The sequence below is a fragment of the Primulina tabacum genome, chromosome 8 (assembly GCF_025594145.1).
Source record: "Primulina tabacum isolate GXHZ01 chromosome 8, ASM2559414v2, whole genome shotgun sequence".
NCBI classification, from domain to species: Eukaryota; Viridiplantae; Streptophyta; class Magnoliopsida; order Lamiales; family Gesneriaceae; genus Primulina; species Primulina tabacum.
In genome coordinates this window covers 21,798,380-21,825,703 of record NC_134557.1, presented here as the reverse complement: position 1 = coordinate 21,825,703, position 27,324 = coordinate 21,798,380, and the positions used below count along the sequence as shown (strand labels likewise).

The following is a 27,324-nucleotide window of genomic DNA, read 5'->3' as shown; positions in this document are numbered from 1 at the left end:
ACCAATCACGAAGTCCATTGTAATGTGCTCCCATTTCCATTGAGGAATCGGCAATGACTGCAATGTCCCAGCAGGTTTCTGGTGTTCGATTTTCACCTGCTGACAAGTTAAACACGGAGAAATAAACATGGCAATATCCTTCTTCATACCTGGCCACCAATAGAGTCTTCGAAGATCCTGATACATCTTGGTACTACCTGGATGTATCGAATATGGCGCGGTATGTGCCTCTGTCAAGACGTCTCGCCGAATATCATCACTAGTAGGAATGCATATACGGCCTCTGATTGTCATCAAACCATCTTTATTCATCCCAAACTCTGAATTACCTCTCTCTTCTGCTCTAGCTCTCATCTCTGTCAACTGTGCATCATTGGCCTGCTCTCTACGGATTCTGTCCGTCAATGTAGCCTGAATGACCAACGCTGAAAAACGAGCAATTGTTCCTGGTACTACCAAAGCTATCCCTTCTCGTTGAAAGACTAACAACAACAGTCTCTGGATCATAGAACTCAAAAAAGAACTCGACTTACGGTTCAATGCATCCGCTACAACATTCGTCTTCCCAGGATGGTAACTAATCATCACATCATAGTCTTTGACAAGCTCTAACCACCGCCTCTGTCGCATATTGAATTCTTTATGGGAAAACAAATATCGTAAACTCTTGTGGTCCGTGAAAATTTCATACTTTTCGCCATATAAATAGTGTCTCTAGATTTTCAGGGCGAATACCACAGCTGCCAGTTCCAGATCATGCGTAAGATAATTTTTCTCATAATCTTTCAATTGCCTAGAAGCATAAGATATAACCTTTCCACGTTGCATCAGCACTGCACCGAGGCCCTTCTTCGACGCATTGGTATAAACAACAAAATCTTTTGAACCACTAGGCAATGCAAGTACTGGAGCTGTCGTCAACCTATCTTTCAACTCTTGGAATCCACTTTGGCATTCATTGGACCACTCAAACTTTACAGTCTTCCTCATCAGATTGGTTAACGGCAGGGCAATTTCGGAAAAGTCTGAAATAAAACGACGATAATATCCCGCCAAACCAAGAAAACTGCGTATCTCTGATACAGTGGTAGGGATAGGCCACTTCTGTATCGCCTCGATTTTTGCTGGATCAACAGCTAAACCATCCTTCGAGACAACATGGCCTAAGAAAGAAATCTGCTCCAACCAGAACTCACATTTCTTGAACTTAGCATACAGCCTCTTCTCTCTCAATAACTGAAGAATGACTCTAAGGTGCTATGCGTAAAGCTCTCTGGTCTTGGAATAAATCAATATATTATCGATGAAAACAATGACAAAGCTATCCAAATATGGCTTGAACACCCGGTTCATAAGATCCATGAAGACTGAAGGTGCATTAGTCAGACCGAACGACATAACAAGAAATTCGTAATGACCATACCTGGTCCGGAAAGCTGTCTTAGGGATATCGGACTCCCTAACTTTCAACTGGTAATAGCCAGATCGCAGATAAATCTTCGAAAACACTGTAGCCCAATGCAGCTGATCAAAAAGGTCGTCTATTCGTGGCAACGGATATTTATTCTTAATCGTCACTTTATTGATTTCCCTGTAATCAATACATAGCCGCAAAGACCCGTCTTTCTTCTTGACGAAAAGAACCGAAGCTCCCCAAGGCGAAGAACTCGGCCGTATGAAACCTTTATCTAATAGATCCTGTAACTGCGTCTTCAATTCTTTCATCTCTGTCGGGGCCATTCTGTACGGAGCCTTAGAAATAGGAACCGTCCCCGGAACTAGATCAATCACAAACTCTACATCTCTGTCCGACGGTAAACCCGGCACATCATCCTCAAATATATCAGGGAACTCTCTCACAACATTAATATCATCAATATTCAACTTCACAATTCTATCCATATCCACAATCAAAGCGAAAAACCCATCACAACCTCTAAACAACAACTTCTTAGCCTCAAAACATGAAATAAAAGGAAGGACCAGCGAAGTACCTGCACTGGCGAGCATACCTTCCTTATTTCCATCATCTTCAAATTTCACAGTCTTGGCAACGCAATCAATCACTACACGGTAAGTAAATAGCCAATCCATGCCAAGTATAATATCAAACGCAACCATCGGAACAACAATCAAATCGGCATAAACCATTCGCTAATCAATTTGAACAGAACACACATACATAATAGACGTCGGGCATAACACATCCCCAGAAGGCAATACAACATTAATCTTCCTTCGTCATGGTGAAGATGCGACCCTACACCTTCTCTTTAATCGAGCCTCTCGGACAGTCTTTGGTGATATGGCCTGCAGTACCACATCGGTAACACGTATGAGTACAAAACCTGCACTCACCCCTATGATGCCTATTGCACTTGGGACACAACGGCTTCTCTGGATCAAATGGGACTGTCGGTGCTTTAGAACTCGGCTCTATCTTGCCTTTACCTTTGAAACTGCCTTTCCCTCTTTGGCTTGAACCTTGACCTCTTTGAGCAATAGCCTGCTGCCTCGCTTGTCTCTCTCTACCAATATCTTTCTCGTCTTGCTCGGTTAACAATGCTTTAGCCACAATCTCTTTAAATGTCACCGCCTTAGACATATTGATGTCCCTCCTGATCTCTGCTCGAAGTCCTCTAATGAAATGAGCACCCTTGTCTTTGTCATTGGAGGCAATATATGGGGCAAACGGACAGCCCTCCTCAAACATCAAAATGTACTCGTCAACATTCATACCTTCCTGACGAAGCTCCAAAAACTCAGTCACCTTCCGAGCTCGAAGTGCATCCGGTAAATACTTGTCGTAGAAAAGATCCGTGAAATCTTGCCACTTCAATGCCGGAACATCAACACTTACCTTGGTGGCATTCCACCAACTGCGTGCAGCTTTGACTAGCATGAATACTGCACAACCAACTCTGTCCTTGTCTTCATACCTGAGATGATCAAATATCGCCTCAAGTGCTTTAATCCACTCTACAGCCACCAATGGATCAGTGCTTCCTGCAAACTCAGGCTGATCCATCCTCTTAAAAGCAGTAAAGATCCCATCAGTCCCAACTGCTTGAACCACTTGGCATCTCCCTTGGCCTCTACCCTGACCTGAACCTTGCAAACGGAGCAACTGCTGAATCTGTTCACTGTGAACATTAGCTTGCTCTTTCAGTAATTTGCCGAACTCTTCGACAACTCTTGATTAGGAACTATCCTCACCCTCTGAAGATTTTCTCTTAGGAGGCATTAAATCCTACAATGTGCTCACATAATACATATCAACCAATACAAATAATAGATGTAGAAGAAGACATACCCGGACTTTGAAAGTAGACGAAGTCATATGCATTGTTCCGAAGAACCTGGCTCTGATACCACTAAATGTAACGCCCTCGACTGATTTTATAAAATAAAACAGCGGAATATAAAAATAAATTTCTTAGAGGGAAGAAGGATTAAAAATTTTCTTGACATAAAAATATTTACAATCAAAAGTATATACATGATCAATAAAAAGTTGCATCAAAATACAAAATATCATTTTTGATCATGTCAAAAGCTAACAAAACATCTTTCTTCCTTCCATCTCTTGTATACATATGACCCCGGCTCCAATCAACGTCCTGTCTCGTCTATCTTATCTGCATCACATGAAATAACTGGAATGAGTATAAAACTCAGCAAGTGAAACTCTTACATAACAATCTGTACATATCATACTCTGTAAAACATGACTTTGAAATCATTAAATACCATCTAACTCTTAAAACATGAATAATATAGTATAACATGATAATAACAATGATATTTCTCTTTTCTTTGGTTGATTGATATTTCAATAGTATCTCTGTCTCTGTACCTATATCCCATCGATATAAATCGATTACTCTGTTGAGATATAAGCCTATGGTCGTTGATCAACTAATTGCATGCAATCTCTGACTATCTCTTTATCAATCCAATAAATCATTTGAATTCGCTCTTGGACATTAAATCAAACACTTTGTAGACTCTTTTCTCTTGCATTCCCTTTTATACAATTGAGACATATAAAAGCCTCTAATATACAACAAAGTGTAATCCATACATAGCATGAATCAAATGTAAGGGAATACAATATTAAAACCATTGAAATACAATACATATAATTCATGTGAGCACAAGAAATGAATTCCACTTACAACCAATAGAAATATTGATTCTAATCTCTTGGTACAAATCCTACAACAATAAACCATGAATTGAATCATCAACAACTTAATAATCACAAACTCATACCACAAAACCCATAGAACCAACACAATCAGAAATCCCATAATTTCCCCCAACACCAAAAACCAAGAAATAACTAAAGCCACAAGATTACCTTAGCTCCTTGAACCCAAAATGATCTTGTTCTCACTTTAATAATCCAACTAGGAGTTTGAATCAAAGGAACAAATGAAAGAAAATGAGAACCCTAGGTCACCTTGAGCTGAAGAACCGATAGGATTGGGAAAGAATGAGGGAAATTGAGCAAACTCTTCTATTATATCACTTAAAACTCCAAAACACGACTTTTCTATTCACCGATCACGGGTGCGCTAGCCCTTGGACCGCGGGTGCGCTACACATACTGTACCACTTTCGAAAATCCGAAGAAGACGACCGCAGATGCGCTGCTTATTGGACCGCAGGTGCGCTGGAGGTACTGCCCAAACACCGCGCGTGCACTGCATAATGGACCGCGGGTGCACTCTCCTCTGTAGCCAACAATATACTCTTTGCAAATAAAATCTAATCGCAACGTCGCTTCTCCTCATAATTCGGCAACACTCTCAACATAAAAGTTGCACCACTATGTCTTATCTAACTACTGCAATAGACCTCATACCAATTGGCTCAACATACAAATTATCATGAATTAAATCGTAACGCCGCTACCATAAAACCACACATCATCTATATTCCACAATACTAGAAATCATAAATCCAAATTCTTAACATCTAAACTATACTTAAATTTAACCAAATAGTCCATAAATATAAGAAATCTTAAACCGTACTGTTCATCAAGCTTGGATATTACAGACAAGCATGCATTGGCACTACATCACATAGGACCTCATCAACATACTTCCCAATCGAAAAAGAAAGCAATACTTGTTTGTTAACCTTCACCTCCGCACAATCATTCAACCATTGAAGCCTATATGGTTGAGGATGCTTTAATGTAGGCAAACCCAATTTTTCTACCATCTCACTACTAGCCACATTAGTACAACTCCCCCCATCTATGTTAAGATTGCAAACCTTGCTATTCACAAAACGTCTAGTATGGAACAAGTTTTTCCTTTGGTTAGTCTCCTCCTCCTTGACTTGGGCACTCATGATCCGCCTAGTCACTAGTGCTTCGCCTACAACCGCCCCATATCCCTCATCAGGATCTTCTAACGCAGGCATCTCATCATCATCACCCTCATCATCACCCTCACTTTGGGACTCATATTCACCATAGTCATTCAAAATCATCACCCTCTTATTAGGACATTGGCTAGCAATATGACCCAACCCTTGACACCTAAAACATTTAGTATCTCTAGAACGATTAAGAGGAGTTTCAGATTTACCTTGCACTCCTTGCTTAGGTGTCTCCTGCTTGGTCTCAATCTTGGGCTTGGTCATCACTTTATTTTCATCACGTTTTTCCACATTTGGTCGCCAAGAAGATGACGAACTCCCGGTTTTATTGGTGCGGCCGACTCCTCACCTCTTGAGTTGTTGCTCCACTTTTATGGCCATTTGCACCATCTCGTCTAGATCCAAGTAGTGCCTAAGCTTCACTTGATCTTGAATCTCCATGTTCAAACCACAAATAAAACGTGCCATTGTCGCCTCACTATCCTCCTCGATATTTTCTCTAATCATGAGTACTTCCATCTCTTTATAGTAGTCCTCAACACTCTTGACTCCTTGCCTCAAAGTTTGTAGCCTCTTAAACATCTCCCTATAGTATTGATTGGGCACAAACCTCTTCCTCATGACCCTCTTCATCTCATCCCAAGTTTCAATGGGTCTCTCATTATACCTCCTCCTAGTGGTCACTAGTTGATCCCACCAAATAAGAGCATAGTCAAGGATTTCAACCACCGCCAACCTCAACTTCTTTTGTTCGGAGTAGTGGTGACATTCAAACACAAACTCTACCCTCTTTTCCCATTCTAAATATGCCTTAAGGTCAGATTTTCCATGGAAAGAAGGAATTTCATCTTAATACTACCCATGTTACCATCCTCCATATTCCCATCATATCTACCCCGTACAGCTTCTCTTCTTCCTCTCTCAAATCCTCTACTTCTTCCATTCCTACCCCAATTCTCATTTTGACTCTCCACGTCTCCTCCTCTACCCCAGTCTTTAGACTTAGATTTATCTCCACTATTATTGTTGCGTGTTTTCTTAAATGCTCGCAAGCGCACGATGTCAAGTTATAGTAAAATGTACTTTTGAGTGCAGGTGTCGATCCCACGAGGAGTGTGAATAAAAAAATATATATCAATGCTTGTAATTAAAATAGTCAAGACTTTATCTAGACAAATCAATAACCAGATTGGTTTGTTTGAACGAATTAATTAAAAACAAAGGATTAATCTAATCACCGAATTGAAGAATAACAATTAGAGAAAATATCTAGAGAAATTATTTCACCAAGTTTCCACGACAATTATTCCCAAGTTAAATTTATACTCCTGAATTTCAATTATTTAATGGCCAAGAACACTTAATTATTTTATTCCCCCTTTCCTAAGTGACGAATAAATTGTATCAATCAAACTTCGATTCAATTATTCCTAATAAAATCTAAGTTTAATTGATAAAAACAAACGATGTTCTTACCTAAGCCTCGCTAAAGTTATACGCCTTCCGAACGATATAAACATTCAACGATGTGTTTCTAATGATCTACAATCCTAGTCCCTCTCCCGAGTTATAGAATTAATCAAACAACAAACAATTTATGGCCAATAAATTGCAGTGAAATAAACACAGAGAAACACAATTAAATATGAAATTGAATTCAATCATATAAAATAACCACGTCAAATCATCGTGTCCACAAAGTTACATCATTCTCTAGAATGGAAAATTAGCTCATCACGAAATCCAAGCGAAGACAAGACATGTTCAACATTTTAGACAACGAAAATGTAAAAGCGAAGGAAAGAGAACAAATCCGAGGTGTCGTCTCCGTCCCCAGATCCGTTGTTCTTCGTATTTGTGAATGTTCTTCGCACTGTGAATCTTCGTCTCGTGTGTACGCTGTGATTTTTCGTGCCTTTTCGTCTCCAAGGACGGCTGTTCTCGTGACTTTCTCCAAATATCGGCTGAATCCCCTTCCGTGACCTAAGAATCGCGATTTTATAGTTTCTTGGAACTCATCGCGCACGGTTGCGCAAGTTCTGGCACGGCTGCGCGGCTGCTTCTACTCGCTGGCTTGTGCATGTGTGCGCGCGGTCGCGCATGAAGTCGGGCGGCCGCGCGTAAGTTTCTTGTCATTCGCCTGTATTGGAGCGCGCGCGCCTGCGCGTGATGTGGCGCGGCCGCGCGCAAGTCTCTGGCCGATTCTTTCATGTATGTGCGCGCGGCTGCGCGTGATCTCGTGCAGCTGCGCGCGAGGTTCTGTCCGATAGTGTGTTGGTTGTGCACTTATTTTCTTGGCTCACTTGGCTTCGTGTCCGCTTTTTCTCCATTCCTGAAAAGACAATCAAAACAAACCAAAAACGCATAATTCTGTTCGAAACAAGCATAATTCAAAATGGAATTTAAAATAAATTAAGTGCGAATATTGCACTTATCAAACCCCCCAAACTTGAACTTTTGCTAGTCCCGAGCAAAATAGAATAAAAGCTAATAATTAAGGAATAAATTACGCAAACTACTATAGTCATGGATATGCGAAAAGTGATGTTGACCTCCGACTTATCTAAATTCATGTAATTCACGATTTTTCAAGAGTCACGTGTGTGTGTGGTATGTCAAAGTTCGTTTACCCAATCGAATGCTCAAATAGAGTTGTAATACCCATTCGCCTTACAGAATCAGGAAATATTCAGTTCAGTTCAACTCACACTTCATCAACATATAAATTTGCATTCACATATCACATAGGACTTTATCGGTGATTATTTGGCTCAAAAGATAGTCAACACAAGTATGCCAAAGATGAAATCACACAATGAGATGCTTGCAAGCAAGTGATTAGAGTTTATACGTGTTGACAATGTTTTTCAGGTATCCATAGGCTTGACTTGAACAACTTTTCTCCACTAGTATATTGGATAAATGTGACAAGGTTAATAGGTCTTGTAGGCTTGTAACGTTAGGCCATGGCTCATGGCTACAATAAAAGGTATGGGAATCAAAATAATCAAATCTTCATCATTTTCACTCTCATTTCATTCATCATCGCTTTATTGTTTTCTTCTCAATCATATCCTCCAGTTTTCCAATTTTTCCTTTTTCACCACTTTTGTTTGATTCATTTCTTTGATTCTTTCCTTTTTTTTTTTTGCCAACTCCTTTTTGCACATTTAATTTTGCTTTTTCTTTTCAAGGAGTATTTGAATCATTACAACACCCATGAACTTATTTCTCTCAAAATTAGGTAGGACAATAAGTGTATAAGCTTCATTAGGTAGTCGTTGTGGGATGTAGAATAGATACAAGTGGGGGCTAATTGTATGTCATTGACATATACCACTTGATTTTTAGTAGGCTCAAAATGGGACACTGGGATATTTCATGTGCATTTGGTCGGCTCGAAGGCTCAAAACGGCTCCAAAGATCGCCTAAATCATTCCTATATCACATATTATCCGTATTTCGCCTCGAAAAGTGTTCATGCAAGCTCTAGATTTTCGTCAATCCATTAGTCAACTCATACAAACTAATCACATGCATTTTTCAACCAAAAATGATATACGAGGTAGGTACAAAAGAAATTCTAAGCATCTCAATTAATTCGAAGCTCAAAGGGCTACAATTGATAGTAAACAAAGAACAAAGGCCTAAAGATATTGTGAAAAAAATTGCCTAGATCATTTCTATGTTTGCAAAAGTGTCAATCAATGTCATGCAAGAATTACCAAGAATCAGATCTCCCTCATCTATTTAGCATCACAGGCATGCAACTTGTCTCTAAGCAACGATAGTATCAACAAACATGACAGTGCAAAATAATTGTGACACCTAAGTTATCATGGACACATATATAACTCAGGATCGCAATTCAATTTTCATCATTGATCACACATTTTACTTATCCATGACTTTTTCTAACAAATCTAGCATGCAATATATAAAAACTAAAGAAAGAAAAAAATCAATTTAACTACTGAGCAATAAAAAAAAATTCTAACAAGCAAGCAAGCAATTTCACCCTCCCAAACTTAAAGTATGCATTGTCCTCAATGTATAGAAATAAAAAGAATGCGACAACATACACCTCGCGCACGAGTGTCAGAACTCGGGCGCTCGAGTTATCGTCCGCAGCATCTTCATCATTCTCGTCCATGGGCTACGGCGGTGATAGATCTGGTGGTGGGTAAAATTAACAATTAAGGGAGTAAAATAAAATAAAATTATAAAAACAAAATGAATGCTAAAAAATAAAAATTGTGGGTTGCCTCCCAAACAGCGCTTGGTTTAACGTCGTCAGTCCGACTATACCAATCCTGTTCATGGTGGGTCATATGATATCTTGGAAGCCTTGAGGTCTACGTTTTGACCATCAACCTCCATGGTCAGTTTTCCTCCACAATACCCAGCGGTGTCCTGACCGATTTATCTGCCATCTGCAAGCTTAGTCATGTGGGCTTTATCCTGCTCAATCCAAGTTTCTCGTAAAGAGAACTTGGCATTATATTCACGCTCGCTCCTGAATCACAGATAGCTTTTTCCCCAAATTTACCCCTTATTTCACATGGTACTACAATTTCTCCGGGGTCTTGTAGCTTCTGAGGAAGATTTACTTGCCTCCCCTTATCATCTCCTCCAGTAAATGCCACCTCTTCCTGCTCTGTAGACTGAATATTAGAGTGTAGGGTCTTGAGATCTTCAAGACCTTTTTTCTTGTGAAATTCAGCTTGTAATTGTAAAAATCTTTTGGGATAGAGGATCAAAGAAAGATCAATACATTGATCAAAATCATAACTCATACCTTTCTTACACCGGTTTCCTTTGCTTGGAGTCGGCTTATCTTCCCGGCTGGTTGTGCGATCAATTTTTTTCTCTTCTCCTTCTATCATCCCAATCTCTTCATGATGTATAAAGATAGCATTCAATTCCCTCAGATTTGGGTCTGCAGTCTTTTGTACTGCGCCTGACGGTTGAGACGTGAGTTGTTTTTTTATCTGACCCACTTGCGATTCAAGGATTTTCAAAGTAGCACCAATACTTGCCATGTGGGTCTCTAGGTTGTCAAGCCTAGACTCAGCCCTAGCCATCCTCTTACCAGATTCAGAAACGAATGTCCCAACTAAATCTTCAAATGATGGCTTCCCTTCCCCATTTGATGTATTGAACCCCGGTGGAGGATTCAAAACATTCTTATTGTTTGCATAAGAAAAATTTTCATGGTTTCTCAACCCAGGATGATAAGTATTAGGGGGAGGGTTACCTCGATATCCGCCGAATCCTCCAAAATTTTTGTTGTTGATATACTGAGCTTCTTCAGGAAGAGATTGTTCTTCAGCACAAATCGATGGACCCTCAGTCTATACTGTGCTCACTTTGTTCATAGATGCTAGTTGTGTGGTTAGTGCAAACACTTGGGCTGTGAGTGATGTAATCGGATCCACAGCATAAACTCCAACTGCCTTCTTCACTCCAGATCTCTCAGTCGGCCGCTGGTAGCTATTTATAGTCATCTGCTCAAGCAAGTCATAGGCTTGCTTAGGAGATTTGGCAAAGATTGTGCCACCAGCTGCTGCATCCACTGTTCCTCTTGTTTGCCCATTTAGACCTGTTGTAAAATAATTCAATATGTACCCAGTCTTCAAAGCCATTATTTGGGCACTTCCTCAATAACTTTTTATATCTTTCCCAAGCTTCGTACAACTGCTCAAAATCAGTCTGCCTAAAAGTACTTATCTCAATCTTCAACTCTGCAGACTTTGTAGGGGGAAAGTATTTCGCCAGAAATTTCGTCGCTAGCTCCAGCCATGTAGTGATACTTCCCAAGGGAAGCGCTTGGAGCCATCCTCTAGCTTGGTCCATAAGAGAAAAAGGAAACAAGCGCAGTCGAATAATATCATGAGAAACACCATTTATTTTTACCGTGTCCGTTATCTCCAAGAATGTTCTGAGATGTAGATGAGGATCTGCAGTAGCGGCTCCCCCAAACTGGTTCTGTTGAACCATGTTGATCAGAGCAGGCTTCAGCTCGAAATTATTTGCGTTGATGGTCCCTCGGGCAATGCCAGAATAATGATGATTGATCACTGGTCGGAAGTGATCTCTAACTGGTATAGCCTCAGGCGGGATGTGTCTGTCATTTTCTCTGTATTCAGCCATTGCTCGAATCTCTTCCCTTCTTGCTTTTCTTAATTTTCTCGCAGTTCTTTCGATCTCCGGGTCAAAAATCAGCAAGTCTGAGTTTTGTGATCTTAGCATACAATGTCAAGCAGGAAAAAATGAAAAACTCAATCAATGTAAAATGAAATAAAAATAAAAGCTCTAAATTAAAATCTAGACTAATTGGAAACAATACTGATATAAATTCAAATTTGACACTCCCCAGCAACGGCGCCAAAAACTTGTTGCGTGTTTTCTTAAATGCTCGCAAGCGCACAATGTCAAGTTATAGTAAAATGTACTTTTGAGTGCAAGTGTCGATCCCACGAGGAGTGTGTATAAAAAAAATATATATCAATGCTTGTAATTAAAATAGTCAAGACTTTATCTAGACAAATAAATAACCAGATTGGTTTGTTTGAACGAATTAATTAAAAACAAAGGATTAATCTAATCACCGAATTGAAGAATAACAATTAGAGAAAATATCTAGAGAAATGATTTCACCAAGTTTTCACGAAAATTATTCCCAGTTAAATTTATATTCCTGAATTCCAATTATTTAATGGCCAAGAACACTTAATTATTTTATTCCTCCTTTCCCAAGTGACGAATAAATTGTATCAATCAAACTTCGATTCAATTATTCCTAATAAAATCTAAGTTTAATAGGTAAATACAAACGATGTTCTTACATAAGTCTCGCTAAAGTTATATGTTGCGACTTTGATTGTTGCACTCCCAAGAGCAGGTTGTCAACAAGTAGTATAATTCGATGAGTCCGAATATCGTATCCACAGGGAAGCTAAGGTAATTACAAGTCCACTACAATGTCTTTTTCTTTTTGTTTTTTTTTCCTTTTAATGGTTTGAATCTTTAATTGGTAATTTTTAATTGTTCAAATTTTAATTTAAGTAGTTGAGATTAAAGGATCCACTCTTGATATTTTAATAAAGTTAACATTAATGAACATTATTGAAATCCACTTAATAAAATGGTTCCAATATATATTAAATAATCATATTTTTATTATGTTATATATTATTATCTTATAAATATATAATATATACCAAAACTTGTAAATGTTGTCAAGTATTTATTGTGCTATATATATATTTGTAAACACTAAATCAAGGTTCCCACTTTAAATGGTTGGTAAAACCAAACAAACATTTAAATGGTACCAATAAATTAATATTATGATATTAATATTTAATAAATCAAGGCATCCACTTTAAATGGTTGGTAAAACCAAACTAACATTTAAATGGTTCCAAGAAATTAATATTATGATATAATCATATAATAAATCAAGGCATCCACTTTAAATGGTTGGTAAAACCAAACAAACATTTAAATGGTACCAAGAAATTAATATTATGATATATTCATATATAATAAATCAAGGCATCCACTTTAAATGGTTGGTAACATCAAACTAACATTTAAATGGTTCCAAGAATTTAGTGTAACATATAGCAACAATAAATCAAAACTCCCACTTATAAGTAGGGTATAATAATACGTACAGAAATAAATATAACATAAACAATAAATAATGATTAAATAATATAAAACATAGATTCTTACCTTTTAATAACCTTATAATTATGCCAATAGTTTCACCTTTTCATCTCAACTTTGGAAAGTTAGCTACTCATTTTTCAAAGTGTAAAACTTTGAATATGAATTTAACATGCTAATTATATTTAAATGAAGAAATAAAGGAAAAACTAAAGACAGAAATATTATGAACTCAAAGATTTGTTCACAAAATGAGGGATATCTCAATACATTACAATGCACCCATATTTATAGCCAAATTTGGGGAGACAACCACAAATAAAATATTATTTTTTTACACATAAGTCTTCATTGGTATTCCAATTAAGAAATTAATATTTTAATACACATCACTTTTGAAAATCTTCCCATCTGAATTTTCTTCTCCACATAAAATAAAACATGTAGATATCTGAGTTGTTTGAATTGTGGTATTTTTTTTAACCATTTGACCAAGTAATTTGAGAGATGTGGTCAAAATACTAGAGCATGGTAAAACTGTCACTTCTTTGGTAATTTTAATTGTTGCTTAATTTGATCCCACTTGTGAGAAGATTTTTATCTCATGTTTGCCACCAATATTGTAGATATTAACATCAACTTTCTACAAGTCCAAGAATCATCTTAATCCCATTTGCAACGCCAAGTTTATTTTTGTTTTATCGAACCTGTAAAAATTAGTAAAAACTTATAATTACACAACAACTTATATTTTATACAATTTATTATAAAACATATAATATTTAAACATTTAATAAAACAAAAACTATATATTTATATTATAAAACATTTAATTAATATAGAATTTTTTATCTTTATCACACTCCCCAACCAGCTTATGGCTAGTCCCTAGCAATTTAAACGTTAATATCAACACAAAACATATTGATTATTTAAATAAAAATGTAATCAGAAGTATCCAAGTGTTTAAATTAAATTTAAAAACTGTCAAAGTAATATCAAGATCATTATAATTATAATTTATGAAATAATATGAACTGGTCAATTCAAAGCTTATTCTAAGGTAGTTAAATGTACATGGTGATACGATCCCGCCCACGAGATCTTTGATTTGTCCCGATCTTTGAAACAAGTAATTGATAGGTGTGATAATCGCCTCTAGATCACGCGGTCTAGCAACAATTAATCAACGATAGAAACAATCACGTTCAAGAGAACCTCCAAAGAACTCGTCCTTGGCAAGACGAACGACAAAAGAATCCACCTTTGAAAGTTCGATTTTGAAACAACGAAGTGTATTTGAGAGAAAATCTCACAATTTGATATCAAATCAATAGTGAACAAAAGTTGAATTATTTACATAGTATTCTAGCTTAAATATAGGTAACGAAACCCTAAATATAGAAAATTGCATATTTAAAGATAACAAATCAATAATTAATTTAGAATTTAATTAAACTAGGGGAACTAGGATTCTCCTCGCAGCAGTCGCGCCCGGGCGGTAGGATATTACCGCTCGAGCGTGGCGTCTTCTGGCTTGTTCGCGCTTGGGCGGTAGAATTCGACCGCTCGAGCGCTGATGGTTCTTCCCGCCATACGCTAATGCGCAAGCTTTCAATTCATCCTCTACTTGATAGTGATGCAACCCGAACCCCTCGAGCCTTATTTCCAAGCTTTCATTGGTTGAATGGAGAGCAACATTCAACATCTTCAATCGTCCTCTCGGGATTGGTTCTTGGAACGCATAGTGGTTGGCTAGATTCATATCATACAACCTTTTTTCAAAAAGATTTGTCCTCAAATCTTGTCTTTCTTGATAGCTAGGAAGATCAATACATTTCATGTCTTTTCCACAATCCTGCAAGTAGAGTTTAAGAATGCTCAGGATCGAAATGGCTATTTCATTAAAATAAAATAAACCAACCTTGCACAGATGTACATGAAGTGGTTTATTCAAAATAAAGAATCGCTCATCCTCACTCTTTTGGGCCATACATATAATTTCTTTTTTTGTTTGTTGGGCCTCTTTTTCACACAACTCTATTTTTTCATCGATGGCCATCTTGTCTTTTTTGTCACTCTCTTTTTCGGCCATCCCATTTTCTTTTTCTCTCAAGTTATAACAAATTGATTCATCAATACATATAATATTCGTAGATAGTTGAGCAAAAGAAACAACTTGCACATCATCTAACAACTCACCCTCCACAGCACAACACTCAATACTCGCATGAGACACAATTGGAGTATCAACCTCAACATTCGAATCATCCACAGGTTTGGCGTCAAAGTTGAAAGTTGAATCCACTACCTTCACATCTCATTTGGACAATGATGAAAATCATGTCCTACCTCTAGACACCACAAACATCGAATATCAGAAATACAAATATGTGAGAATTGCGATGTACCTTGATATCCACGTTTTGAACTCCTCCCTGGTGTCGCCGTGCTTCTCTCCTCTTTACTCATCCTTCCACTCGCCCATACCTTTCACGCAAATGTCTAAATTCTTCCTCCATTTTTTTCCCAAATTCTACCAACAATGACTGAAATTGACTATCAAGCATATTGCAACCTTTTTTTTTTCGGGTGAATAGTACGCTACAGTAGAATCGCGATGAACAGTAACGTCAGCCGATGAACAGTATTCGCACATGAACAGTAACTTCAGCCGTGAACAGTAATTCTGATGCGATGAATAGTAAATCCGATTCTATGAATAGTAAATCGGCGGAAGAACAGTACCATGAACAGTAATTCCGGAAGATGAACAGTAATTCGCGATTTTTTTTTTGGTAGATTCAACAAATACGTAGAAATCGCTACACGAAAATCGGTATTGAAAATCCTACGAAGAATTGAACGGATACGCTTACTTGAATCAAAAACCAAAAGCTCTGATACCACTTGATACGATCCCGCCCACGAGATCTTTGATTTGTCCCAATCTTTGAAACAAGTAATTGATAGGTGTGATAATCGCCTCTAGATCACGCGGTCTAGCAACAATTAATCAACGATAGAAACAATAGCGTTCAAGAGAACCTCCAAAGAACCCGTCCTTGGCAACCCTCATGAAAATCGATAGACGAACGACAAAAGAATCCACCATTGAAAGTTCGATTTTGAAACACCGAAGTGTATTTGAGAGAAAATCTCACAATTTGATATCAAATCAATAATGAACAAAAGTTAAATTGTTTACATGGTATTCTAGCTTAAATATAGGTAACGAAACCCTAAATATAGAAAATTGCATATTTAAAGATAACAAATCAATAATTAATTTAGAATTTAATTAAACTAAGAAAACTAGGATTCTCCTCGCAGCAGTCGCGCCCGGGCGGTAGGATATTACCGCTCAAGCGCCAAGTCTTCTGGCTTGTTCGCGCTCGGGCGATAGAATTCGACCGCTCGAGCGCCGATGATTCTTCCCGCCACACGCTAATGCGCAAGCTTCCAATTCATCCTCTACTTGATAGTGATGCAACCCGAACCCCTCGAGCCTTATTTCCAAGCTTTCATTGGTTGAATGAAGGGCAAGCATTCAACATCTTCAATCGTCCTCTAGGGATTGGTTCTTGGAACGCATAGTGGCTGGCTAGAATCATATCACATGGCCTTCAGAAATTCCTACTAAGAGTCTCAACTCCATATCCTCACAGGTTAATAAGTGTTTCAATTTATGGAATGATTTCTCTCATGGAGTTGGAATACAGATAAATGCTCAGGAAAATGATTTACAGAATGCAGACAGACAAATGAGCCAAACTAATCAAAAGATAGGAAATCCATAGATTCAAAATCCAGTTGTTCTTATTATATATTTTCTTCCTGGTTTTTTTTTTACATCATGGAATCAGACAAAGTTTATGTTTCTTGACCACATATTTATTTAATTTGTACAATGTATTTCTCTCTTTCTTTCTTTTTTTTTTCCTTTTTTTATTTGTATTTTTATGAGAGATAAATGGGTCGCAGCATAAAACTTAGAAATTACATAAATCTTCAACATCTTTCTTTTTTTTTCTTTTTTTTCCAGGAAATATCAATTTTTTTTTTCAAAATAAGAACACAAGATCTAAACAATAGATAGCCTCTCTGATGATCAATAAAGGCTCGCAAGCTGTTTTCTTAATCCTCTCCACTCACTCACAAAATATGTGTGAGTTTAAAAATTTTAGGCACTCTTATCAGGTATATCTTGGGCCATATACTTTAATAACTGATTTTATCTCAATGGTTAATCATTCAAAAAGATTTTATAAATCATATTTTTATAGTGATCAAAATATTAAAATTGACTTTTTTTTTTTCAAATAAAAATTTAAACATCCTTAGATAGATTATTACAATTTCTAATCTAAACCTTTCAAACATGTAATGTATTATATTTTTTCAAAAATTACTAAGATACAAACAATAAACATGTTTTTATTTTAAAATAATTTTACATGTTTTTATTTTAAAATAAATTTTTTTTAATTATTTTTTTTTAAGTTTGTTCTCCCTCCAATCAGAATATGACATTGTCCCTAATGTCAAAATAACTATTAATAAAGAGTACATAATAAAAGAAATATCACCTGGTATTTTATTGAAGATAACAAACTGGAACAGACGCAAACCAATCCACGATTTTTGAATCAATGATCCAACTTTCTTTTCTTACTGCTTGATTGCGACCAATTGATATTTGTTATCATCGGATCAGGCTTATGAACAAAAGCTTCCAAATCATCAATTAATTGGTCGGCAGTCGAAGCACAGATGAGCATCCGTCGTGAATTTTTTGAAATGAAATTCTGTTCCACAACTTTATCAAGAAATGTCAACAAACTGTCATAATAATTATTGATATTCAACAAGCCCACATGTTTATTATGGATATTAAGTTGTGCCCAAAAAACAGTGTGAAAAATTTCTTCTAATGTACCAAAACCACTTGGTAGTGCGATAAAAGCATCAGAATTTTCAATCATTTTGGTGATTCTTTCATACATAGAAGAAACTTTTAATTCCTCCCCAATCGTAACACCTGTAATATTTCTTTCAACTAAAGCTGTAGGAATAATACCTAAAACCTGACTACCTCCAAGATGAGCAGATGTTGAAACAGATCCCATTAACCCAATATTACCTCCCCCATATACCAAGTGAATTTTTCTATCAGCCAATATCTTTCCAAGATTATTCGCTGCTTCTACAAATACTTCATTTTTTCCAGAACTCGACCCACAAAATACACAAATATTTTTCAATGTTTTTGCAGAGGATCCAACCATATTTTTACTTTCTTTTTGGTCTGCGAAAATAGAGAAAAAAGATGAGAGATTTTATAGGGGTAATATATTATCATGAAAAAATTATGGTTCATAGCTGTAAGCAGAATAATCAGAATAAACAGTAAAAATAATAATGACACACATGCATGTAAACAGTAGTGTGATTGTGGCTCACAATTTTCCTCTGGTTTTACGTCCAGAAACGGCTTCAACGCCTTCTATGAGTCGAGGATATGCTTCCCATTCAATTTTCTTATAAATTGGCAAACAGGGTCTTTTTTAGTCGGATTCCCGAGACTATGACGCTCATCTTGAAATTGTTTCCATAAACGGAGAAGTTCAATTTGCACATGTCCACTAGAATGCGTCTCAAGAGTCAATAAGATGTTATCTAAAGACTCCTTACTCAGCCCATTCTTAATGAAACCAATTTTATCTTCTCTGTTATCGGAAACACATCCCAAAGATCTGCATCGTTTGTCACAAGTCCATCTTGCACACTTATGACAAACCCCTAATCTTTTGGCCCTTCGTTTTTTCGCATAAGTGCTTTTTCCTAATCCAGACAAATACCGAATGAGCAATGATTGTGGAACTTCTCCTCCTAATCGGACCTTAGCTTCTATTACAAGACGAATATCTTCTGGAATTCCTTTTTGCATTAACAATCTCAATCTTTCACACCTACCTGCATAAATTTTTCTTAGAACATTTTCAGAAACAGAAGGAAAATATTTACAAATTTTTGAGAGATTTTCATCCATTTTGAAAAGAAAAGAAATGAATTTTTTTTATTTTTGTATCAGCAATTGTGGGAAACTGATTTAACCGACTATGAGAGTCACGGAGTACCGTTATCCGCCATTTATCCGGGAAAATAAAAAGATTAAGGAAACCTGAAATAAAAACAAACAAAATTAAATGCAACATAAAAATTTAAGGATCAGAAAGGGAAATAAACTCTTCCTGAAAGATTTCATTTTCCAAAAATGGTTTAAGCCTTTGTCCATTCACTTTAAAAACATCACTATTTTTAGGATTTTCAATATCCACAGCTCCATAAGGATACACATGCTTTACAACATATGGGCCTGTCCATCTTGATCATAATTTTCCTGGGAATATGTGAAGTCGAGAATTATAAAGCAAAACTTTTTTACCAATCTCAAAAAATTTTCTAAGAATTGTTTTATCATGAAATGATTTGGTTTTTGCTTTATAAATCCTTGAATTCTCATACGCATCATTTCTGAGTTCATCAAGTTCATTAAGTTGCAATTTACGCAATTTGTTTCAATCATCCATGCTTGAATTAAAAGTTTTGATCGCCCAATAAGCTTTATGTTCCAATTCCATAGGCAAATGGCAATGTTTTCCGTAAACCAACCTATAGGGAGACATATTCAATGATGTTTAAAAGCTGTTCGATATACCCAAAGTGCATCATTAAGTCGCAGAGACCAATCTTTTCTATTTGAGTTAAAAGTTTTTTCCAAAATTTTCTTTCTCTCCCTATTAGCTAATTCAACTTGTCCATTTGTTTGAGGATGATAAGAAGTAGTTACTTTGTGAGTAATACCATATTTTTTCATTAATGAAGCAAATGGTTTATTAAAAAAGTGAGTTCCCCTATCACTTATCATGGCTCGAGGAATTCCAAATCTACTAAAAATATTTTCTTTCAAAAATTTTATGACGATTTTATGATCATTTGTTCGACATGGAATTGCCTCTATCCATTTGGAAACATAATCAACTGCAACTAAAATATACAAGTATCCAAACGACGGGGAAAAAGGTCCCATAAAATCAATTCCCCAACAGTCAAAGATTTCAATTTCAATGATAGGATTCAAAGGCATCATGTTTTTTTTTAAATCGCACCCAATTTTTGACAATTTTCACAGATCTTGCAGATTTCGTGGGTGTCTTTAAACAAAGTGGGCCAATAAAATCCACACTGCAAGATTTTTGCAGCCGTTTTCTTTGAAGAAAAATGTCCTCCGCATGCTTCTGAATGAAAAAATTTAATGACACTACTTACCTCATTGTCGGGTATGCAACGTCGAAAAATTTGATCTGGACAAACTTGAACAAATACGGATCATCCCAATAAAAGTTTTTTACCTCATTCAAAAATTTTCTTTTATCTTGGGAACTCCATTACGGTGGCATTTTTCCTGTCACAAGAAAATTTACTATGTTAGCAAACCAAGGTGTAGTAGTAACTGAAAATAGATGTTCATCAGGAAAAATATCGTTAATTGATGTCATTTCACAAGATGATCCTGTTACTAGTCTCGATAAATGATCGGCTACGACATTCTCGGTTCCTTTTTTATCTTTGATCACAATTTCAAATTCTTGGAGCAACAAAATTCATCGTATCTGTCATGGCTTTGCATCCTGTTTGGTCAACAAATATATAATAGCAGAATGATCCGTAAACACAATAGTCGTTGATCCAATCAAATAAGAACGAAATTTATCTAATGCAAATATTACAGCAAGTAGTTCTTTTTCAGTTGTGGAGTAATTTATTTGAGCATTGTTTAAAGTTCTACTTGCATAATATATCACGTAAGGCTTATCGTTTCTTCTTTGACCTAGTACTGCACCTACTGCATAATCACACGCATCGCACATGATTTTAAATGAAAAAGACCAATCAGGAGGTTGCATGATAGGAGCTGATGTTAAATGTCGAATGATTTTATCAAAAACATTTTGACAGTCTTGAGTCCACTCAAATGCAGTGTCTTTTGTTCAGAGGTTACAAATGGGTTTAGAGATTGAACTAAAGTCCTTTATAAACCTCCTATAAAATCCAGCATGTCCCAAAAATGAGCGAATTTCTTTAATGGTTTTTGGAGGGGGTAAATTGGCAATGACATCAACTTTGGCTTTATCAATTTCAATTCCATGAGATGACACGACATGTCCCAAAACAATCCCAGAAGTAATCATTTAATGACATTTTTCCCAATTTAAAATAAGACCTTTTTCCTCGCATCTTTTTAAAACTTTTTCAAAATTTTCAAGACATTTATCAAATGTATTCCCAAAAACAGTTAAATCATCCATGTAAATCTCCAAACAATTTTCAACCATGTCGCTAAAAATGCTTAGCATACATCTTTGAAATGTTGCTGGGGCATTGCATAATCCAAATGGCATCCTTCTAAATGTAAATGTTCCAAAAGGACATGTGAATGTAGTTTTATCTTGATCTTCGAGTGCAATGGGAATTTGATAATAACCTGAATATCCATCAAGAAAACAGTAGTATGGATGACCTGCTACTCTTTCTAAAATTTGATCCAAAAATGGTAATGGAAAATGATCTTTTCTAGTGGCGTCATTTAATTTTCTATAATCAATACACATCCGCCAACTAGATGGGACTCGACTTGTTAACAATTCACCTTTTTCATTTCTTATCACTGTGATGCCTGATTTTTTTGGAACTACTTGTGTTGGGCTTACCCACTTACTATCAGAAATAGGGTAGATAATCCCAACATCATGTAGTTTGAGAACTTCAGTTTTCACAACATATTTCATGTGTGGATTTAATCTCCTTTGGGGTTGTTGAGATGTTTTTGCATTTTCTTCTAAGTGAATTTTGTGAGTGCAAATTAGTGGATTAATGCCCTTGAGATCTTTTAGTGTCCAACCAATTGCATTTTTATGTCTTTTAAGCATATCAACTAATTTACCTTCTTGATCACTTGCTAGTTTGGAAGAAATTACTACAGGATATGTTTCATCTTCTCCAAGAAATGCATACTTCAATTCTTCTGGCAAGGGTTTTAACTCCAATATGGGTGGTTCGTCTTTGTTCTCATATTTTACCTCAAATTATTTCTCTGATCCTGGTAACGAGTGATACCTGATAAAATCATCAAGATCAATTTCAATATTTTCTTTAACAGTTTCAATTGAACAAATATCTAATTGATCACGAGTACTCCTTTTTGAATGTTTTCTTCCACAAGAGTTTCAATAAGATTTTCATCTTCACTTTCATCTCCTTTGTCATGTGGTTGCTTACAAAGATTAAAAACATTGAGCTCCAAGGTCATGTTACCAAATGACAACTTCATTATTCCATTCCTGCAATTTATAAGAGCATTAGAAGTTGCTAAAAATAGACGACCCAGAATTACAGGAATTGCATTACAAGCTTCGATAGGTTGTGTATCTAAAACTATGAAATCGACAAGATATACAAAGTTATCAACTTGGACCAACACGTCTTCTACCATACCTCTTGGCACTTTAACAGATCTATCGGCAAGTAAAAGTGTTACCGAAGTAGATTTTAACTCGCCTAGATTGAGTTCTTGATAAACTGAATATGGAAGTAAATTCACACTAGCTCCAAGATCAAGCAAGGCTTTTTTAATCTTTCGTTCTCCAATAATACATGAAATAGTATGTAAGGCCCGAGATTTGAGTATTGGTAATCAGGAAGTATGAATGTATGATTTGACGTAATCATCGAAGGCCGAAGAAGCAACGTTACAATTCGAGTTTAGTTGCAAAAATGTATTGGTGAGACAGCAAGGCCAGTGCACCCACGGTCCAAAAGACAGTGCACCCGCGGTTGGGTTGCACATGAAATGTTGCATTTGGGCCGTAGGGTGAGTGCACCAGCGGCGGAAACATGACCGCGCCCGCGGTACAAGCACCGCACCCGCGGTCGAAGCTTCCGAGGTGTTGGATATGTTACAGTATGCATAGCGCACCCGCGGTCTAAAGCTGGCGCACCCGCGGTGCAACGTGCAGTGTGAAAAATAAGACACTTGGCCTAACCATGCAATATAAAGTGTTGTGGCTTTCGTTCCTAACAGCAGAACTTGAGAGAACCATTCAAAAAACCTTTGAAAGCTTCAAATTCTTTGGTATCTTGATATTGTGCTTGTACAAGAATTAACCATCCGATTTGTAATCCGACTTTAGTTCTGAGTTCCTCTCGACACGAGCTACACAAGGACGTAAGTTTTATTACGTTTTAAGATGATTTGAAAATATGACATTGATGGAATTGAATATGATTCATATATGTTGTTCTCGAGACAGTAGACATCGCATAATCGAAACCGGACTGAAGAACAAATACTGTATGGAATTATTATGATTTTCGAAAGATATTGAGTAGGAATCGATATCAGATTTGTATTGTTACTGATTATGAATTGAGAGTTGATTATTATTATGTGTGCTGGATATACTGATCAGTATGTATTTGAAGTCAGATCGAAGAACAGACTGTTTATACAATTGTTATAATTTATCAGATTTGATAGGATTGAAATGATGCCGATTTAGTATAAGATTATATTAATCGATTGATTATGAGTTATGGAGATTGATATACACTGATCTGTACTACCGGTACTTGGAAATTGGACCATTGTGCCATCAAAATTTGATAAGACTGAGAGATCTTAAATTGAATTGAATATTGATACAATAGATTGGATATTAATCAGAACAGAGTTTGAATTAAGCTATACATTGATACAGTGTATTCGATATTGTTATTGCCAGATTGTTTTGGACAGGCAGTGAGTTTGAGATTCGACAGAACCAGATCGACAGAACGAAAAGAAAGGTATAAATCGATGTGAATTGGCAGATCGACTGGAGTTAGATTTAACTCGAGTTTCCCTAAACCACATACTTGTATGTTATTGTTTTCATACCTTTTTATGCTTTGCTTGAGTATGCTGATTTTATTGATGTGTATAAAAGCAGTGGATAGCAGATAGCTATTGAGGGAGAGTCACTGACAGAGGGGCTAGATTTTGACAGAGCGATCACTGGCCCATTGCACATTGTCAGAATAGGATTGGCAGACATGCCAAGTCTTTGGCAGATCTGCCAAGACATTGGACGTTTGGTGTATCGATGTGCTTAAGAGACAGAGCAGCCCTTATTGCAGACTATTCGATACAGATCAGACCAAAGTCCAGGAATAGGGACGTATCAATTACAACCACCGCGAACGTAAGAGATAGGTGGGAGACTTGTTACGTTCCTATTCAGACCGGGATCCCTAGATGAGAGATGAGTCGAGTCTGAGAGATTGAGTCAGAGTCTTAGAATCACAGAGTGTGATTCAGAGTCTATATTGATTCATAATTCTTAGGTGATACATGTTCGGAGTATGAATTACTGTTTGATATCAATTTATGATTTCAGATTATGATACATGTCTTGATATCTATTTCATGCTTTTTTATATGCTGTTATATGAAATGCATGTATACATGATTTATACTGGGATTAAATTCTCACCGGAGTTATCCGACTGTTGTCTTGTTTATATGTGTGCATGACAACAGGTGCGACAGGATCAGGGTCGAGAAGATGATGAAAGATCGAGATTAGAGTGGTGATTCCGGATTTTGATGTAGATAGGTTTCATTACTTGATTGTAGTAGTTGAACCTTAATTTGGACTAGAATGCATGTTGTACAAAACTTGTAGTTTTATACTGTTTGTATATTAGATTAATCCCATTACATTCCGCAGTTTAAAGAAAAAAATTTTATGGCCCTAATTACTTGATTAGTAAATTGATCCTAATAACGATTAAGAAGATAATTAGCGTCCGGGTCCCCACATAGTAGGACAACCAGGGTCTTTTTATTTCAAAGTATTATTATTTTGAATGATTGCACTTACTTGTTCGGCTAAAAATGCTTTCCTTTTCACATTCAATTTTCTTTTCACAGTGCACAAGTCTTTCAAAAATTTGGCATATAATGGTACCTGTTTTATTGCATCTAATAAAGGAATATTAACTTTTACTTGTTTAAAAATATCATATATATCAGAATTCAAATTTGATTTTTTTGTATTTTTCAATGCATGAGGGAATGGTGGTGACACTGTCTGTTGAACCTCCTCTTCGCAAGTTATGGGTTCGACATCTTTACCCTTTGGAGTTGATTTATCATCATCTTCACAAGGTTCAGGAATGGATTTTTCCACAACCTAACCACTTCGAAGGATAATAACAGATTTTACCTGATCCATCGGTTGAGTTCCAGAAGTTCCAGTTTGTGAATGATGAACCTTGGGATTAGGCTGTGGTTGTGAAGGAAATTTACCTTTTTCATGAACATTAAGTGCATATGCAAATTTAGCAAGAGTATCTTTCAAATCTGTCATGGTTTGAGCAGTTTGAGTATTGATAGACTCTTGCTTTGCAATGAAAGAATTCACTAAATCTTCCAAATTTCTTTTAGGTGGAGGAACATAAGGTGCATAATTTTGAAAATTTTGTTGAGTTTGAAAATGTGGTTGCGAAAATTGTGCAGCATTATCATTCCTCCAACTAAAGTTTGGATGATTTCGCCAACCTGGATTGTAATTTTGAGAAAATTGTTCAAAATTTGGCTTTTTGAAATTTTTCAAAACATTGACTTGTTCATGGAGACATTCTTTAAAAGAGGGCAAAGTGGGACAATCTTTTGTAGAATGATCACTTGTATCACAGATGTGACACGCAATTTCTTGAATAGTTTTTAATTGACCATTTTTTTTCAATTCAAGTGCCTCAACTTTTCTTGCCAAAGAGGTAAATCTAGCTTGGAGATCATGTTCATCTTTGAGGGTGTACATACCTCCATTCTTGTTTGATGGTTCGATTGTACCTATAGTGTCCCAATTTTGAGCATTTTCAGCTAATGAATCGAGATACTAAATTGCCTCATTTGGATCTTTATCTTCAAATGTTCCATTACACATAAATTCAACCATTTGCCTATCTTTAGGTGTTAAGTCTTCATAAAATTGAGAAACAACTCTCCAAATTTCAAAACCATGATGTGGACAAAGATTAAGCAATTCTTTGTATCTATCCCAACACTGATAAAAATTTTCTCCTTGTTTTTGAGTGAAAGTGATGATTTGCCTTTTGAAAGAATTTGTTCTATGAGATGAAAAAAACTTTTTCAAAAATTGTTGTTGCAATTCATCCCAAGTTCGAATGGATCCCGATCTAAGATTTTGTAGCCAAGTTTTAGCTTTATCTTTTAAAGAAAAAGGAAAAAGCTTAAGTCGAATGGTGTTCATGTTACAATTTAGATCATTATATGTGTTGCACACTTCTTCAAACTCTCGTAAATGCATGTATAGATTTTCAGAATTTAAGCCATGAAAATTGGGTAAAAGTTGGATAATACCAGGCTTAAAATTGAAATGTGATGCATCAGGGGGAAAAACTAGACATGAAGGTGCACTAGTATGTGTAGGATTCATGTGATCTCTAAGTGTTCTTCGTCTATCATGATCATGTTGAGATTGAATTTCATCTTCATTTTCTTGGATGGGTTCTTCCGTCATGTTTTGTAAAAATAAAGGGTTATTTCGAATGAGTCGACCACTAAGTGTACGTGACCAAATGCTCATTCAAATGCAAAAGAATAAAAACACACAAAGCAATAAAAATTCAAATAAAGAAAAATAAACTATAAACAAAATTAAATATACTTGAAATTAAATTATACTTCCCCGGCAACGGCGCCAAAAACTTGTTGCGACTTTGATTGTTGCACTCCCAAGAGCAGGTTGTCAACAAGTAGTATAATTCGGTGAGTCCGAATATCGTATCCACAGGGAAGCTAAGGTAATTACAAGTCCACTACAATGTCTTTTTGTTTTATTTTCTTTTAATAGTTTGAATCTTTAATTGATAATTTTTAATTGTTCAAATTTTAATTTAAGTAGTTGAGATTAAAGGATCCACTCTTGGTATTTTAATAAAGTTAACATTAATGAACATTATTGAAATCCACTTAATAAAATAGTTCCAATATATATTAAATAATCATATTTTTATTATGTTATCTATTATTAACTTATAAATATATAATATATACCAAAACTTGTAAATGTTGTCAAGTATTTATTGTGCTATATCTATATTTGTAAACACTAAATCAAG

The 27,324-nt window shown here is 36.1% G+C and overlaps 1 pseudogene; it reads right to left on the bottom strand.

Annotated features, from left to right (window-relative positions):
• Positions 1-10,751: 10,751 nt before the first annotated feature.
• LOC142554638 (uncharacterized) overlaps positions 10,752-27,324 on the bottom strand; it is a 29,428-nt pseudogene continuing 12,855 nt past the window's right edge.